This window comes from Bemisia tabaci, chromosome 3 (assembly GCF_918797505.1).
Source record: "Bemisia tabaci chromosome 3, PGI_BMITA_v3".
NCBI classification, from domain to species: domain Eukaryota; kingdom Metazoa; phylum Arthropoda; class Insecta; order Hemiptera; family Aleyrodidae; genus Bemisia; species Bemisia tabaci.
This window is the reverse complement of record NC_092795.1, coordinates 37,320,191-37,326,207: the sequence shown is the minus strand read 5'-3', so window position 1 is coordinate 37,326,207 and position 6,017 is coordinate 37,320,191.

The window sequence follows — 6,017 nt, the reverse complement described above, 5'->3', positions numbered from 1 at the left end:
GCGATCAGCTGAGTGAAGAAGAATAATTTATCTCTTCTCGGAATTCAACCTTTTTTTCTCTTTTATCTACGCCGCTAGGCCGGAATCTGCACTCCAAGGAATATGTCCTGCTTAGCGCCTGGCGCCTGATGAGTTGAAGATATTTGGACCAATATGTTTGAAACAGGATACCTACTCACAGCCTCTTACCTTTATGCAGCACTAACATATTATACATGAAACTATATCGATTTTTAACGAGGAATCCGAATCTGAGTTCAGATTTTGGATATCATGCGTTTTAAGTCAGATTTTCCTAATTCGAAAATCCTTAATAGCGGACGAAACCAATAATGCCATCTCGGCTCCTGTTCGACGAATTTTTGGATAAAGTCGATACTTGTGGCTATGCCAAAACCAACATGGGGGATATCAGAGTGGCATCACTCTATAGCCCACCGAAGAAAGGCATTAAAGAAATCGATTACATGAATTTTTTCGAACATCTAGGTTCTCGTTTCATCGTCGGCGGGGACTGGAACAGCAAGCATAGAATGTGGGGTTCCAGACGCACGCTGACGAAGGGACGAGAACTGGAAAAGGCGTCGATAAATCTGAAGTTGGATTTTCACTCGCAAGGGTATCCTATACTTATTGGCCAACGGATCCAAGAAAAAGGCCGGATGTGATTGACTTTTTCGTGGCGCGAGGCATTGCAGTTAATTGCTGTGATGTATTCGCGTTAAGAGATTTGTCATCCGATCACATTCCGGTCTTAATGACTCTTTCCACGTCCGGAGTGTTTCGCATCAAGCCCAGGCCATTATTTAATGATAAGACTAATTGGGACGCGTTCCGAGAGAAAGTGTCAAATTTAATCACCGACTGTCCAATCATTAGTAATGGCCAGCTTGATAGCGAAATATCTTTGCTGGTGTTACAGATACAGGAGTGTGCCAAATCTTGCACTCCGCCTACAAAAAAGATGCCGTATAGCATTCGCATACCGAAAGAAGTTAAGAACTTAATTACAGCACGCCGCAAAGCCCGCAACATATGGCACCGCACTCGCTTTCCTGGTGATAAAAGTAAGTTCAACAAAATAAACAAAGAACTGAATTCTCTTATGTGGGAATACAAGCACAAAAACACAGCCGAGTTCCTGAAGGGTTTAGATGCCAGGCCCTCCTCGGACTACTCACTATGGAAGGCTATACGGTATCTTAAAAATACGGCCGTCTACTCTCCTCCTATTAAAAAGGAGGATGGTAGTTGGGCCAAAACTGACAAAGAAAAGGCGGAGGTTTTTTCCGAGCACTTGGAGAAAGTTTTCTCCCCCAACGAGGATATTCCGGGTGCTAATCTGGATGAACTCCCACAACCAGCACCTCTTCCTGAGGAAGAAATCTCAAAATTCACTCATGATGAGGTCAAAAATGAAATAAAATTCCGAGTTAAAAGAAAGAAAGCACCCGGAAGAGACCAGATTGGGGGTGAAATACTCAAACAGCTTCCTGGCAAGGCGATAGGGAAGATTACACGCATTATTAATTATATTATTGAAAACAACCATAGGCGTAGCTAGGCCATTTTGCTGGGGGGGGCCTGGCCCCCCACCACCGGGGGGTCTGGGGGGTATGGAATACCCCCCAGGTCAGCGGGGGGTCCGGGGGGCCTCCCCCGGAAAATTTTTGAAATTTTAACTCTATTTGAGCGCATCTCGAGGCACTTGTGGCGTTAATCTTCCTTCAATTTCTGCATAAAATTCACCCAGTTTTATGCATTTTAAGGTTAAAATACTTTGAAATTGTTGCATTCAACAGGTTATTCCATTTATTTTCTCACTTTTAACCACTCATTTGTGTGAAAATTGCGAAATAAATGTTTAGTGAATGCCAGAATCATGCCAGAGGCATCCTCTCACGGGCCACGGCGACAGAGACTTACCGTTAAAGATGGTGTTTTTGCACCATCCAGAATTTCTGGGGGGGGGGCCAGATGATACTATTTCCAATTTTGGGGGGGGGGGCAGGTCCCCCCTGGCCCCCCCCTTCCTACGCCACTGAAAACAACTACTTCCCTACGCCTTGGAAGGAAGCTGAAATTATTTTAATACCAAAGCTCGGTAAAGATCTAAATCAACCGAGCTCTCATAGACCGATCTCATTGTTATCAGTGTTGAGCAAACTCTGGGAGCGGCTAGCGGCTCTACCTCAAACGCCTGAAACCTGTGTTATCTGAAACAAAGGCACTGCCCGATGTACAGTTCGGGTTCAGGCAAAAACATTCTACTGTCCAACAAGTACATCGGGTAGTAAACCTGGTGGAAGAAACACTGGAAAAAAAAGGAGTCTGCGCAGCAATCTTTTTAGATGTTGCGCAGGCTTTTGATAGAGTCTGGCACCAGGGGTTGCTCTTCAAATTGAAAAGCATACTACCCGCAAATTATTGTGAGATGCTTAAATCGTATCTTGAGGGCCGGTTCTTTAGAGTGAGATTTGGCAATGAATACTCCCAAACTAGGTTCATCCTTGCGGGTGTCCCACAAGGTAGCGTTTTAGGTCCAATCTTGTACACCCTGTTCACCAGGGACTTACCCGAAACAGCTGAGGACGGTCTGATGGGCGTCTTTGCTGATGACATTGCGGCTATGGAGAGTGATAGGGACCTCCCTGAAGCCACTACTAAACTACAGCGATCGGTGGATAAGATTGTGGGCTGGGCTTGGGACTGGAGAATTGCTCTCAGTCGTCCCAAGTGCCTGCACATGATATTCACCAACCGCAAGGTTGCTTATTTACCAGTGATGATAGGCGGGGATCCGGTGCCGTTCACGGATAATGCGCCTTATCTAGGGGTAACCTTAGATTCCAAATTGAGATGGAAACATCATGTTAAAAAGAAGCGCCAGCAATTAAACATCAAGTACAAAAAAATGTATTGGCTTTTGGGGAGGAACTCAGCACTCTCCACGGGCAATAAAGTTCTACTTTACAAACAAGTGTTGCGTCCAGTCTGGATGTACGCATGCGAACTGTGGGGATGCACCCGGAAATCGAATCGGTACCTTGTGGAGGCCTTCCAAAGCAAGGTACTGAGGCAGATAGCCGGGGCCCCATGGTTCGTTACAAATGAGAGAATCAGAGAAGAGTTGAATGTTGAATCAGTAACAGAGATAATTGAGAGAGCGGCAGTGCGCCACCACATGAGACTGAACGCACACCCTAACCCGCTAGCTCGACAGGCACGCAGCGATGACCCCAGCAGGAGGCTGCGTAGGGTAAAGCCCTACGATTTGGCCAGAGGGGTGTTGCATTAAATCGGCAACCATGGTTTATCCTAAGCAAAACACCTTGGTGAGTTTTCGCTTTGCAGTGGGGGTCCATGACAACGATGGCCCTTACTTGTAAAGACATTAAATATAGTTTATTAATTCTAGCATTTGCCAAACTCGGCATCTGCCCTCCTTCTTGTGTATATGTTTGTATGATTGAAGATGATATCGAGGTAGTAATAACTGTAAGCGTAGGTTAGGTATGAATGTTTTAATTTATTAACAAAATCTTGTAACCTAAGTTTAAGATTAGCTTTAGTTTCAACATTAGAAGTAATGTAATTAATGCCCCGCAAGGGGCAGTTGTACATTTTTAATTTAATAATAAAAAAAAAAAAAAACTTGTGGCGGGAGGGAAAGGGGGGAGGGTGAACAAATTCCGCAATATTGAGTTAGAGAGTTTCACTGTCAATATACAGCAATTTGTCTGCTCTTGATTTATTAATATTTTTATTTTTTTATTTTTTTTTTTTTTTTTTTTTTTTTGCCTCGCATCATTTCTGAGTATCTAAAATCTTACCACCCAAGTAGCGCAAATTGCTATAACTTGAAAATAAATGGTGAAAATGGTGAAATGTATTGCTTTAGATTTGAAAGAAGTTCCAATTTTGTTTACATTGTAAATTGCCTACCTTCCTCGCACATGGAGCTCATTCATGTTGATCGTTTAAAATCCGCATTCATAGACCAAATGATGTACGAATAATGCAACTTCATGGGGGAAAAATTTAATTTTATTCCATAAAGCTGCAAACTGATTTCAATATTTTTGTTCCTCTGCTATGCTACTTGAGCACTCGGTCTTGATTTGGTTCGTCGGTCGATTTTGTGATATCAGCAGGCCCGCCACATCCCATCTCGGGCCCTGGTACCAGTTTTAAGGTCCGGGCCCCAAGCACGGAGGGGGGGGGGGGGGTCCGAGGGGCATCCCCCGAGAAATTTTAGTATTTATACGGCCAATCGGACGCACTTTGAAGCTTCCATAAAGAATTTTTCTATCAATTTCTGCGGAATAGTTATGTTTTTTTTTTCTACTTTCAGCACAAAATACTTGCGAATAATTGCATTCAAAATATCTAGAAATTTTTAATTTTTTTTTTTTTTTTTTTGGGGGGGGGGGGCATATGATACTATTTTCAGTTCTGTGAGGGCCAGGCCCACCTGGACTCCCCCTTCGTTGGTCTATGGCAAGAAAGTTGAGCCATGAGCCATTGAAGTCGAGGATGCCCAGACTGGAGACCCTAAGCATCTAACGACGGAAGAAAATGAAACGCAGTTACTAAAAATATCCCTCTGTGCTGAAAATCTTGAAAATAGATAGAAATTTTCCAAGAAGTATATTCCTTTGAAAATTTAAGAAGAATTCTACAGTGCCCCAGCGTGTTTCTGAAAATCTATTCACCTTTTGCGAAATTTTTAGGGTAAATGTTTCACTTGTTCTTACGAAACAAGGGTTGCATGTGAATTCATAGTGGTTTTTAACGGGTAACACGGGCCCCCTCCGGGCCCCGGGCCCCGGTACCAGGGACCCAGTACCCCCCCCCCCCCTTGTGGCGGGCTTTCCTTCATGCACGCTGGGCTTGTCATTTTCCTTTGACATTTTTGCAGTGGTGAATGCATAGCTGAAGTGCGCTCCAGCTAGAATTGTATTTAGTAAATGGGTGGTTTTTCTACGAGGATTAAAAATAAACGAGTGGTACGGAATATAACAAAAGAATATGAACTATGCAAAACGATAATCCGGGTATCGGAACTTGGCTGTTTTGAAAACGCCTTCAAATGCGGCGTGATACCTCACGCATTTCGGAGAGTTCAAATAGCCGTAGATAGCCGTAGATAGCCGTAGATCATTGCGCCGTAAGTATGTAACGGAAGATTGAAATGGAGATAGCATCCATGCACGCTGGGCTTGTCGATTTCCTCTGAAATTTTTGCAGTGGTGAATGCATAGCTGAAGTGCGCTCAAGCTAGAATTGTATTTAGTAAATGGGTGGTTTTTCTACGAGGATTAAAAATAAACGAGTGGTACGGAATATAACAAAAGAATATGAACTATGCAAAACGATAATCCGGGTATCGGAACTTGGCTGTTTTGAAAACGCCTTCAAATGCGGCGTGATACCTCCCATATTCTGGAGAGTTCAAATAGTTGTATCATTGCGCCTTAGAAATGCGACGGAAGATTGCAATTGAAATAGCCTTCATGCACGCTGGCCTTTTCGATTGCCGTTAACATTTTTGCAGTCATGAGTGCACTTTAGTGCGCCTCAACTAGAATTGTATTTAGCAAATGTGTGGTTTTTATAGGTGGATTATAATTAAACAAATGGTTAGAAATGGAAACAAAATAATATGAACTATGCAAAACGATTATTCCGATAACGGAACTTGGCAGTTTTGAAAACGCCTTCAAATGCGGCGTGATACCTCACACATTCCGGAGAGTTCAAATAGTTGTATCATTGCGCCGTAAGAAATGTGACGGTGGATTGAAATGGAGATAGCCTCCATGCACGCTGGGCTTGTCGATTTCCTCTGAAATGTTTGCAGTGGTGAATGCATGGCTGAAGTGCGTTTCAGTTTGAATTGTATTTACAAATGGGTGGTTTTTCTACGAGGATTAGAAATAAACAAGTGGCACGGAATATAACAAAATAATATAAACTACGCAAAACGATAATCCGGGTATCGGAATACTCCTAAT